This window comes from Spermophilus citellus (genome assembly GCF_964194105.1).
Source record: "Spermophilus citellus genome assembly, chromosome: X".
Taxonomy (NCBI): domain Eukaryota; kingdom Metazoa; phylum Chordata; class Mammalia; order Rodentia; family Sciuridae; genus Spermophilus; species Spermophilus citellus.
In genome coordinates this window covers 138,373,468-138,387,771 of record NC_138190.1, presented here as the reverse complement: position 1 = coordinate 138,387,771, position 14,304 = coordinate 138,373,468, and positions in this window count along the sequence as shown.

Here is a 14,304-nt window from a genome sequence, read left to right as displayed (position 1 = left end):
GGTGTGTTTATGTTACCCAAAATTATTGGGTTGTGGTCTATTTGACTCTTGAACTTGAGAAGAGTTTGTTTAATGAATGTAGATGCTCTGTTGTTTGGGGTATATAGATTTATAATTGTTAAGTCTTGTTGGTGTATGGTTCCCTTGAGCAGTATGTAGTGTCCTTCTTTATCGTTTTTGATCAACTTTAGTTTGAAGTCTACTTTATTTGATATGAGGGTGGAAACCCCTTCTGCAGTTCATGGGAGTGATATGATTTCTCCCAACCCTTCACCTTCAGTCTGTGAATGTCTTTTTCTATGAGATGACTCTCTTGGAGGCAACATATTGTTGGGTCTTTTTTTTTTTTTTTGATCCAATTTCCTAGTCTATGTCTTTTGATTGGTAAGTTTAGGCTATTAACATTCAGGGTTATTATTGAGACATGATTTGTATTCCCAGCCATTTTTGTTTACTTTTGGTATTAAATGTGACTTGGTTTCTCCTCTAATTAGTTTTTCTTTTAGTGTAATCCCTCCCTCTGCTGATTTTCATCATTGTTTTTCATTTCCTCTTCTTGGAGAATTTAGCTGAGGATGTTCTGTAGTGCAAGCTTTCTAGTTGTAAATCCTTTTAATTTTTGTTTATCATGGAAGGTTTTTATTTCATCATCAAATCTGAAGCTTAATTTTGCTGGATATAAGATTCTTGGTTGGCATCCATTTTCTTTCAGAGCTTTGTATATATTGTTCCATGATCTCCTGGCTTTAAGGGTCTGGGTTGAAAAAATCTGTTGAAATACAAATTAATCTCCCCCTACATGTGATCTGATTCTTCTCTCCTGTAGCTTTTAAAATTCTATACTTATTCTGTATGCTGGGCATTTTCATTATCATGTGACTTGGTGTAGATCTGTTGTAATTTTGTACATTTGGTGCCTGTAAGCCTGTTGTATTTGGTTTTCTGATTAATTTTTCATGCTTGGGAGATTTTCTGATATTCTCTCATTGAAGAGATTGTGCATTCCTTTGGTTTGAAATTCTGTGCCTTCCTCTATCCCAATAACTCTTAGAATTGATCTTTGGATGCTGTTCCATAATTCTTGGATGTTCTGTTCATGTTTTCTAACTATCTTCACCGTGTGATCAAGTTTATTTTCCAGATTGTATACTTTGTCTTCATTATCTTATCTTCTTTTTTTCCAAATGATCTAGTCTGTTGGTGATGCTTTCTGTTGAGTTTTTTATTTGATTTATTGTATCCTTCATTTCAAGGATTTTTTTTCAGAGTCTCTATCTCTCTCTTGGAGTAATCTTTTGTTACCTGTATTTGCTTTCTTATCTCTCTGTTGGAGTGATAAATTTTTGCCTGTATTTGCTCATTCAGGTCATTCTTTATTTCACAGATAATCTTAATTATGAACCTTCTGAACTCCTTCTCTGACATTTCATCAACTTCGCTGTCCATGGGTCCTGTTACTGTAGTGTCCTGGTTTGTTTGGGGCACTGTCCTCCCTTGTTTTTTCATGTGGTCTATGTGCCTTCCTTTCTTGCACTGTGGATCTGAGATATTTCAGTTTCTTCCCTATATTCTTGTAGTACCCATGCAGATTGTACCTCACCTTGGCGTTGGGCTTCCAGACCCTGTTTGTGTCCCTCAGTGTATGCTACTGCATCTAAAGTTGGTGGTAGCAATAGCAGAAGGTAACTTGACATAATATTTAAGATGCTCCAGGACAGAAATGATGTCTTATAGAGATGAAGTTGAAAGAGTGGGCCTCACACTCACTTTGGGATTCCTGCTCCGAGATGCAGCTGCTTCTAGGCCCTGTCTGTTGTCAAAAGTTAGGAGCTACCGCATGAGGAGGCCTATGGTGATAACTACAGTGTCCCAAGATTGAAGTGGGTTAGGTTTAGGCTCCCAGGTGTGTGTGGGGAAGTGAACTCTGACCTACCCTGAACCTGGGTCCTGCACAACTCAGCATGGACAGATCTGGGTCGGGCCTGGACTTCTGTGGTAGTTTGCTGGTCAGAAGAGGTGTTCCTATGCCGGATACTGGGCTCTGGCTTGTGCCTGCAGGTGGAGGGGTAGACCCAGGCCTACTGTGAGCCTGGACTCCTCACAGATCAGTGTGTGTGGATCTGGGCCACTGGGCTTGACCTCCCACAGTAGACTGCTGGTCTGAAGGGGAGGTCCTGTGCCAGAGGCTAGGCTCTAGTAGGTGTCTGCCCTGTGAGTGGAGGGGTGGACATGGGGCTACTGTGAGCCTGGGTCTCATGCAGGTTGGTGTGGGCAGTTTGGGCTGGGTCTCCTACTTATTTGTTTTTATGTGGTGCTGAGAATTGAACCCAGTGCTTCACACATGCTAGGTGAGCACAATGCCACTGAACCACAACCCTAGTCCTTATAACAGAATATTTTAACAATTCCCATCTTATTCCAAACAAACACCAGTGGAAAAAGAGACCTACCCCCTTGGTTCTAGTGGGTCTGAGTCAGGGGGTAATATTCTATTCACCTCATTACGCCACTGAAGTAGATGACACTTCTAATTCATCTGCTATGTGATATTTTGGGGGAGAAGCAGTAGGCTAATCTTCTATTCCTCACACAGCAGGTAAACATGGCATTGCTCCGATTTTTCTGCAGAGCAGTGTCAGCAGCACCTGGCAAAAAGCAAATCTTCTATCCCTCACCCAGTGGAGACAGTTGGGGTTTTGCCTCTACCTCTAGGATGGCATTAATGGGATTTAGCAAAGAGCTAAGCCTCTAGTGCTACTCAGAAGCAATAAGATTTAATGAAGTGATTTGAAGCACAATTACTCTCCTCTAGGCATTTCCACTGGTGTTAGTGGGTTCATTGGTAAGCAACCTGGCATCAGCAAAATGAACAAAGTTATGCAATTCAGGGCTGGTCAACTTGCACCCTCTGAAGTCAGCTGTGCTCAGTGGGAAGCTGAACCTCCATCCCAGCTTCAACAAGATTGAGTGATGTGGAAGGTGAGACAAATTGTCATTATCATTCCCCTTTTAACCTCTTCTTGTGTCAGCAGGGCTCAGCAATAAGCTTAGCTTCAATTCCTACCCTGAAACTACCAAACTATATGAGTCAAACCTTATCAAGGAGCTAAACTTATATGTCTACCAAATGGCAATAAAGTTGTGCAACTTGGTGCCTTCCTTTCTTTGTGTATGAGAGTGATTAAAGAGATTTTAAACATCCATCAAAAATGCAGTAACAAGAAAACAGAAAATAATGTAGAATAAAAATCAATGGGGCTGGGGATGTGGCTCAATCGGTAATGTGCTTGCCTGGCATGTGCGGGGCTCTGGGCTTGATCCTCAGCACCACATTAAAAATAAATAAATAAAATAAAGATGTTGTGTCCACCAAAAAACTGAAAAATAAATATTAAAAATTCTCTCTCTATCTTCTCTCTTCTCTCTCTCTCTTTAAAAATATTTTAAAAAATCAATGAATTGAAAATGGAGTAATGGGGGAAATCAATAAATCAAATATGAGTCTTTGGAAAAAATCTTTATAAAAATGATCAATTTCTAGCAAAGCTGATGGAAATAAAAAGATAAAATATAAAAGTCCCCAAATTCAGGAATGAATTACGATTCATGAATTAGGATATATCTACAAAATACCCTGTAGTCATTAAAATATTAAAAGAATGGTATGAACAATTTTAAACTTATAAATGAAACATTTTAGAAGAAATGGATCAAATCCTTGAAAATCAGAAATTGCAACAAATCAGCCAAAGTGAAATAGTATCCTGGGTAGTCTTTTGACCATTAAAGAAATGGAATTCATAATTAAAATCTCAATAAAAGAACAAAAATAATATAAATCTCTATGCTTAGATGGTTCCATTGGAGAAATCCACCATCACAGTGTTGGAAGTTATAGCTAATGCATTCAGGGCAGAAAAAAAATAAAGCAAAGATAATGAAAGGAGGGAAGGAAGGGATGACAGAGTAAAGGATGAAGTAGGAGGGAAGGAAAGAATGGTGGGAAAATAAAAAGCATATAGGCATAAATATGGGAGTTCAAGAAAAAAAGCTGCTCCTAATTTCACATGATATGATTGTCCATAGAAAACTGCAAGTAGTTTGCAGAAAATCTGCAAGAATTAATGAGTTCATCAAGATCATAGAACATTAGTTCAAACATAAAAATCAAATAAATTTGTATTTGAGCCTAGCCACTGGCACAGGACCTCCCCTTCTGACCAGCAGACTACCACGGGAGGTCAAATAAAATTTGAAAACAAAATGTTAAAAACCACAATACCATTTACCATAGCCCTCAAAGGAAATGAAACTTCAGGTATAAAGTGATCAAAATATTTACAAGATCTGTTCAGAAACTGACAAAATATTAATGAAAGAAGTTAAAGACACAATTAACTCATACCATAAGGGGCAGAACAATATAAAACTTCCACTTTATTTAAAAATTAACTCAAGATGATCTGTGGAATCAAGTGACAATTGAAACATGCAGAAATATATAAATTGTAGAAAAAAATATTCATAACCTTGAACTAGGCAGAGAGTTCTTAGATTTTATAACAAAAGCATGATCCATAAAAGATAAAAAATAGTAACCTGGACTTAATTGGAAAGTTTTGCTCTAGAATTTCCCTTTGTAATACCAAGAAATGACAAGCCAGATAATGTGAGATAATATTTGCAAGCAATGTATAAGTAAAGAACTATTATTCAGAATATATAATGTACTTTCAAGACTCCTCATTAAAAGATAAATAATCTGACTTCTGGTTACTGGTTCAGTATATAAATAGTTCACAATTATCCACTCTTTTTAACATCAAGTAAAAAGCTGAACAAATAAAAAAATCAACAATTCATAGATATATCAGGGAAGTAAAGTCACAGGGCAAACTATTGACCCCTCCCAAATTGAAGAGACATATAGCCAAATGCACAGAAAATCACAACTTTCTGGATCAGATGCCCATGGGTAGAAAGAAATCTCCATGAGACCCAATACCACTGTAGGAAAATATAAATGGTATCTAACAAAATGCTGGTGTTTCCACGTATATAGTCTGAGAGGAAAAATGATGTAGACTCACCATGGCTGGGTCCCACATTCTTATGAGTTTTGCCTCTAGGAGCTCTACTGAGTCTTCAGAGATAATATTGGAGAAAAATCCTTTCAAGTTTCCAGAAAATTAGCCATTTGAAAATACACCATAATATTCTATTCTTCTTAACAGGAAAACATCAGGAGAAAATATTTTACCACTTTAATCTACAGGAGTTTTATCAAAGACCAATTTACCTAGGCAAATGAAAACATTCATCTTCAATGCTCTTTAACCATCCTGTCTCACTTGTGTAGTTTGCAAGTTAGAGGTGCATGCACAAAAAGAGACTGAGACTTAATCATAAGACTACATAAAGCTTCTTTTCCCCTCCAAATCTTACCCCTACATTACTGAAGTCCTATTTACTCCAACTTGGTTTTTGTAGTATGCTATTCCCACATTTAATAACTAAAATATTGCGAGGCATACTTTGAATACACTTTGAAGAGACTAACAGGCATATCAGAACCACAGTTAGGTATGTCAGTAACATTGGAATTATTATATAAGAAAATTAAAATGTTAGGTTAATATGGTAAGAGGTCCAATGGAAAAATTGTAACATTTAATAACAGAGGAATAATGTAAGCATAAAGATATAAATTCTAAAAGGAATGTTTTTCAAATTCTAGAGATCAAAAATAGTATAACAGAAGTAAGTAATGTCTTTGATGGAGTCATTAGCAAACACCCTTATGGAAATAATCTCTGAATTTAAGGATGCAAAAATAGAAAGTTCCAAAACTAAGAAGCCTTTGGAAATTTTTTGAAAAAAAATAATGTAAAATAATAACTGGAAAGTATGCACCATATATGTAATTGGACCATCAAAAGAATAAGAGAGAAAGAAACAGAGTAAATATTTGAAGCACTAATTGACTGAAAAATCTCTGCCAAATTACAAAATGACAAATTCCAGAAATTCAAAAAGCAATGCTATATGACAAAGGACCCAAAGACTACATTTGGGCATACCATATTCAAACCTCAAAATGTCAAAGATAAAGAATAAAATCTTAAAAGAAGCCAAAGGGAGGAAAAGAAAAACCATGTTTCCTGGAGAAGAGCAAAGATAAGAATTACATCTAGGGCTGGGGATGTGGCTCAAGCGGTAGCGCGCTCGCCTGGCATGCGTGCGGCCCGGGTTCGATCCTCAGCACCACATACCAACAAAGATGTTGTGTCCACCGAGAACTAAAAAATAAATATTAAAAATTCTCCCTCTCTCTCTCTCTCTCTCTCTCTCTCTCTCTCTCTCTCTCTCTCTCCCTCCTCTATCACTCTCTCTTTAAAAAAAAAAAAAAAGAATTACATCTAACCTCTACTCAGAAATCATGTTAGCAAAAAAAGAGTAGAGCATAATGTTTAATGTTGAGAGAAAATAACTATCAACCTAGAAGTCTATATCCAGTGAAATTCTTTCAAAATAAAGAAGAAATAGACATTTATTGCTAACATGACTGCCTTGCAAGAAATTTTAAAAGAAGTCATTTGGAGAAAAAGAATATAGGCCAGACACTCAGATTTACATAAAGACAGTAAGATTGTAAGAAAACAAAATAAGTGAAAGTCAAAGGAATTTTTTTTAATTTTTAATTGATTTAACAGATAGGAGTTTCTTCAAAATAATAACAATGATTGTCTATCAGTGAAATGAACAATGATAAAACAGATAAAGGGGAGTAATTAGGAATAATTTGAGTTTATAGGGCACTTTCACTGGTAAGGAAGCAGTATATTTTAATCTGAAAATATATTTATATTAGTTATAAATGAATATGGTAAAATTTAGGGTAACCAGATTTAGAAAAGTATAAATGATGTGCCAGGAAATGAGAAAATTTAAATAAATGAAATACTCAATTAAAACCAAAAAGGGCAAAAAAGAATGGAAAACAAAAGTAGGAGCAAAGAAAAAGAGCAACCAAAAAAAACAGTAACAAATATACTAGATATGTATCTAAATATATCAATAATCCCTTGATATATACTAAATAAACTAAGAGATATTGTCAGAATCGATCAAATAACAAGATCTAAGTATATATTGTCTACTAAAACCCACTTTTTAAAAAAACCCAGTTTTTTTTTCTTTTTTAATTTTTATTATTGGTTGTTCAAAACATTACAAAGCTCTTGACATATCATATTTCATACATTTGATTCAAGTGGGCTATGAGCTCCCATTTTTACCCCATATGCAGATTGCAGAATCACATCGGTTACACATCCACGTTTTTACATATTGCCATACTAGTGTATGTTGTACTCTGCTGCCTTTCCTATCCTCTATTATCTCCCCTCCCACTTTAGTTTTTAAACTTTATCATGGTAACAATGTTTTATATAAAATTATCTTCTTAACATATTTTTAATGTATATTACTTTAACTACAGGTTCAATGTTGTATAGCAAATTTTTAGAACTATTTCATCTTCTTGCTTTACTAAAACATTATGCCCATTCTTTTGCACCTCCCTACTTTCCCTACCCCCATTCTCTGATAATCACTATTTCATTATTGATTCAATGAATTTGCCTATTTTAAATAAATCATATACTATTTATCTTTCTGTGATTACTTTATTTCACTTAATGTAGCACCCTAAAGTTTTATCTAAATTTTCACATATTGAAATGTTCTTTTTTTAAGGCTAAATAGTCAGCCTCTGAATGTATATACTATATCTTCTTTATTCATTCATCTATTGGTACACATTTTGGCTGTCTCCACATTTGGGGTATCATAAATACAATGAACATGAAAATTATAGTAGCTCTTTGAGATCTTGATTTCAGTTATTTTGAATAAATACCCATAAGTGGGACTGCTGAATCATATAATAGTCCTTTAATATAGAGAATTTAAATATAATGACTCATAGATACTAAAAGTATGAGTTATAGAAAGCTGAAATGACATGCTAACAACTAATCAAGAGGAAATGGGCTGACTATCAGATGTGATTGATTTTAGAACAAGTAAATTTACTAAGATTAAAGAAATATTGCTAATGATAAATGGGTTTATACTCCAAAAAACTTGACAATCCATAATGTATATATGCCTCGCAACATAGAATCAAAATATCTGAGGAAAGAAACTGATATATGTACAGGGAGAATTAGATGAATTCACTGTTGTAATTGGAGATTTTATCATTCCCCTGTCAGAAATGGACAGACCCAGGAAACAGAAAATCAGTAAGGACATAGCTAAAGTCAACAATAGTGTTCATCACCTGGGTATAGCTGCGTCTATAGGCTACTCATCCAATGACAGCAAATCACATATTCCTCTTAAACTCATATTGAACATTTTCTAAGATAGCACATTCTGGGAAAAAAAAACACATCAGAACAAACTTAAAGAACAGAAATATACAATGTCTGCACTCAGAATACAATGGATTAGGAGTTGGCTATCTGGGGACTGAGGCCCTGACCTGAGAGCCCCAAATAAACTTTTCCTCCTCTAAAATTGTTCTTGTCAGGTCTTTTGATCACAGCAGTTGAAAAGCTGACCTAAACATAAGATGCACCATGGATGGCTTCAATAGTGACAGTTACTCCTATGAACCTGAGTTGCCTGGCACCTTCCTAAAGAGATTGTTGCAGTCCACCAGCCTGCCCCGTGGTAGCCATCTGCAATGGAAAGGAGGTGATCAAAAGTGCAGACATCTCAGAAGAGATGCAACAGGAATGGATTAAGTGGGTAATCAAGCATTTAAGAAATATATAATAAAAAGGATAATGTAGCCCACATTCAGGAGTTTGACAAGAAATATGATCCCTGTTGTTCAATTCTCTCCCTTGTTTTTTTTTTTCCCTTTCCCCTCACCATCTCTTATATGTAATTATGTGTAACAATGAGGGTCTCCTTCCATTTCCATACAGTTTCCCTTCTCTCTCCCTTTCCCTTCCACCACTCTTCTCTGTTTAATGTTAGTCTTTTCCTCATGCTCTTCCTCCCTGCTTTGTTCTTAGTTGCTCTCCTTATATCAAATAAGACATTTGGCATTTGTTTTTTAAGGATTGGCTAGCTTCACTTAACATAATCTGCTCTAATGCCATCCATTTCCCTGCAAATTCCATGATTTTGTCGTTTTTTAGTGCTGCATAATACTCCATTGTGTATAAATGCCACATTTTTTTTATCCATTCATCTATTGAAGGGCATCTAGGTTGATTCCAGAGTCTAGCTATTGTGAATTGTGCTTCTATGATCATTGATGTGGCAGTATCCCTATAATGTGCTCTTTTAAGGTCCTCAGGGAATAGTCCGAGAAGGGCGATAGCTGGGTCAAATGGTGGTTCCATTCCCAGCTTTCCCATGAATCTCCATACTGCTTTCCATATTGGCCGCACCAATTTGCAGTCCCACCAGCAATGTGCAAGTGTACCCTTTTCCCCACATCCTCGCCAGCACTTATTGTTGTTTGACTTCATAGTGGCTGCCAATCTTACTGGAGTGAGATGGTATCTTAGGGTGGTTTTGATTTGCATTTCTCTGACTGCTAGAGATGGTGAGCATTTTTTCATGTACTTGTTGATTGATTGTATATCCTCCTCTGAGAAGTGTCTGTTCAGGTCCTTGGCCCATTTGTTGATTGGGTTGTTTGTTTTCTTATTGTCTAATTTTTTGAGTTCTTTGTATACTCTGGATATTAGGGCTCTATCTGAAGTGTGAGGAGTAAAAATTTGTTCCCAGGATGTAGGTTCCCTATTTACCTCTCTTATTGTTTCTCTTGCTGAGAAAAAACTTTTTAGTTTAAGTAAGTCCCATTTGTTGATTCTTGTTATTAACTCTTGGGCTATGGGCGTCCTATTAAGGAATTTGGAGCCTGACCCCACAATATGTAGATTGGAGCCAACTTTTTCTTCTATCAGACGCAGAGTCTCTGATTTGATATCAAGCTCTTTGATCCATTTTGAGTTAACTTTTGTGCATGGCGAGAGAAAGGGATTCAGTTTCATTTTGTTGTATATGCAGTCACTAATATGGCATTATGGAAAAATGTGGATGTGTAACCGATGTGATTCTGCAACTTGTATTTGGGGTAAAAATGGGAGTTCATAACCCACTTGAATCAAATGTATGAAAGATGATATCTCATGAGATATGTAATGTTTTGAACAACCAATAAAAAAAAAGAAATATGATCCCATCTGGCACTACATTGTGGGAAAGAACTTCAGTAGTTATGTGACACAGGAAACCAAATACTTCATCTACTTCTTCATGGACCAAGTGGCCATTCTCTTCAAACATGATTAAAAGCATGTACTGTGCCACAAAACCAGGGACCCATCCAAAAATAACTGCAACCCAGATTTCAAACACCAGAAACCAAAATCTTTAGTCTTTCTAAGGGAACACATTGCTATTTGAACATTTATTATGTTTCATAGAGGTAATTTTCTGTACTAGTTTGTTGTAGTTATACAACAATTAGGAAAAAATCTTATATTTGTGTTCATTTTTTATTTTTATTATTTTTTTACTAGGAATCTTTAATTAATTAATTAATTAATTAATTTGATATATTATATAGATGGGATATAATTTCTCATTTTTCTGAGTTTACATGTTGTGGAATCACATTGGTCATACAGTCACATACATACATACAGTAGTAATGTCTGTTTCATTCTACTATCTTTCTTATCCCCACATCCCCTGCCTTCCCCTCCTTTCACTTCCCTATACCCCATCTAAGGTAATGCTATTTTTTTTGCATTACAATTCTTAATACACATATATACCACAATTTTTGTGTCTCTGGTTGTAAATAAAGTATGTTGACACCCAATTCAAGTTTTCATACATGCACTGTGTATAATGACGTCCATCACATTCCACCATCCTTGCTAATCCTCTGCCCCTCCCTTTCCCTCCCACCCCTTTTCCCTATGTAGAATTCATCTAATCCTCCCATGGTCCCCCTCCCAATCTCACTGAGTCAACCTCCTTATTTCAGAGAAAACATTCAGTATTTGTTTTTTTCGGATTGGCTGACTTCACTTAGCATTATCTTGTATTCATTTTTCATTCCATCTCTGTGTCCCATGTTTTTTTCTCTCAATCCATTCCTTTGCAAAATAAATCTGTTGAACAGGTAAAAAAATAATATTTTTTAAAACTGCTAAAGTAAACATGCAGATATCATAAGACCAGTAATTACACTCTTGGGCATTTGTGATAGAGAAGTAAGAACATGTTCACACACACACAAAAAAAACCTGTACACAAATGTTTATAGAAGCTGTCTTCATAATAGTCCCAAATTGGAAACAATTCAAATATCCATCAATGTTTAAATGAATTAATAATTCACATCAACGCTTTTAGAATACTATTCATCAATAAAAATAAAATATTGATACACACAGTATCCTGGATAGATCTCCAGAGTATTTTGCTGAGTGTCAAGGCCAATCCCAAAGGTTATATACAATATAATTTCATTTATCTAACAAACATTGTTGAAATGATAAATTATAGAAAAGAATAAATTAGTAATTGTGAGGGGTGGTAAGGAGATGGTAGCAGTAGAATGGTGGGTGTGACTATTAAATGGCAATATGAGGTATTATGTGGTGATGAAGTAATTGTATCTTGACTATACCAATGTCAATAGCTTGGTAGTATAATGTATATATTTGAGCACTGGTACCATAAGGGAACAGCAGGTAAAGAGTACAGGATATGTCCTCTGTAATATTTTATCATACCAGCAAAGTGAATGAAATGATATTGAAAAATAAGTGGATTTATAAATATTATAGATGGCAGTATTATTCACACTTACTGAAAGGTGAAAGTGACCTATTTCCATTAAGTGATGAATGGATAGACAAATGTGGAATATTCATAAAGTAGGATAAGACTTAACCATAAAAAGTGAAGTACTAATAAATGATACACATCCATGAGCCTTAAAATTGTAAGTTAAACCATTCAAAAAAGAGCATATACTATATTATCACATTTAAATAGAATATCCAGGACAGGCAAATCCACAGAGACAGAAGGCAAATTAGTGGTTGCCAAGGCTGGAGGAAAGGAATATTAACTATATATTGGATTTAGAATTTCTGTTGTGTTAATCAAAACTTCTGGAACTAGATGGTGTTGATGGTTGCAATAAAATGTAAATATGCTTAATGCCATTAAGTAGTATACTTTTAAAAATGGTTTATATGATACACTTTGTGTTTTTGTATTTTATACCACAATAAAATATAGTAAAAAGTGAAACATCAATACTTTAGAATATTCTTTTCTGGGTGAATGAAATATATATAATTGTATTGTCTTTTGTATTGTCTTTTATTCTCTTATACTTTCTAGAACCTTTTAAATGAACATGAATTACTTTTATTAACATAAAATGTTGAAGAAAATATAGTAATACATAAACGCTTAAAACTTAAAGCTAATATGCAAGGGAAGTTGGAATTAGTGGAATGCAAGGAGGAAAAACAATGTAAAACACATATTTCTGTTATGGAAATTTTAAAAATAAGCAAAAAATTATTTAGAATAGTATAATGAACTTCCACAAGAGACACATTTTTACCTTATTCTCAACTGTATCATTTATTACCTGACCTGGGAATCCAGATACTTGGGTTTGAATACTGGTTCTCCCAGTTGATCTATGGGGTATTGAACTGATTTCATAATCTGTTTTCTCCTCTGTCAAAAATGATAGAGTGAGTGTGCATCATAAATTAAATGGAATGTAGACAAAGAAACTACACACACATACACACACACACACACACACACAAATACACAATATAGTTCTTTGGATTAAATGTATCAGCAATCTACTTCTTAAAAATAACCTGAACAAGTCAGGCAACTAAAAAGTCTGGATGATAAACTGAATTTATCTACATAAGAGCTGACCAATATTTAGGCAGAGGTACCCTATGCCACAGATGGCCTGAGGTAGTCTGTTTGCTCTTGTAGTCAGCCAAAAATATTATTAGAGCACCCTTACACCCTAAAAGAGTTCTAGTTTGAATAATATATTTTATGGTTGCCCTACATTTAGAAAATATTGAAGTTTAAGAAAATAACATTCAAGCAATAAAAATCACAATAATATAGCCAATAAATGAGTATGTGCATGAATTTTTCTTTTTCATATTGATGCATAATTGTTTAAAAATAAGCATTTTAATATTAACTATTTTTTCTGTTGTTCAGCAGTAATTTTTTCATATTTTATGATTCTGAGTCATTCCCAATTGATTCTACTTTGGCATTAATATAAAGCTTTATAGGACTTAACTCATTTACAGTGCTATGATTTCATCTGTAATGTCCCATGTTTCTATTATGCAAAGGCAAGCAGGTTAATTCCCTCATAAGAGAAGGGCTGTTAAAGCCACATGAAGGAGCCCTTGTGGACAAATCAGATCACTGAATTAACCACAGTGCTAATGGCTACTCCATTCAAATAAAAATCCAACTGCTACTAAGCATGGCCCTAGTGCCCAACAACTGTAAAGTGTTTTACAATTACCTTAACAAGCATGCCTCACATCAACCCAAGGGGCACAAGTTGAAATAGCTAGGCCTTCATTCTTATAATAAAATATGTTCATTCATCCAACATTTATTGAATACATTAAACATCTTACTAGGGGTAAAAAGATGCATTAAGACAGAATCAACAGGCTATTGGGTTACAGAGTTAGATGATAAGTGCATTTGAAACTGAGAGATTCTGAGGATTAGAAATTTATTTAATCAATTACAAGTATAAATTATAATGTATCATTTACATTCTAGAATCTGCTACTTTATTCATCCATTTCTTTTAGAATAACTGAGTGCCCACTCTGTTCCACTGGCTATTCTGCATACTAGAAAAACACCAAACCCTGCTCTCATGGAACCTATATCCAGCTGGGGGGGCACAAAAAATATTTACAACATGTCAGGTGGTGACGGATTCTAAGAAAAGATAAATGCATAAAAAAGAAGAAAAAGCTTGGTGGACATGAAGATTAGGCTATGTTATATTGGGTGATCAGAGAAGGCTTCTTTTGAAAGAAGAGACCTAAAGGAAATGATGGAGATATGGGATAAAAAAAAATTCCAGGCAATAAAATAGTTGTTGGTAGAGTCCCAAAACAGTAAGTAGTCCAGTGCAACTGGAAGAATGAGTCAGGGGAGTGT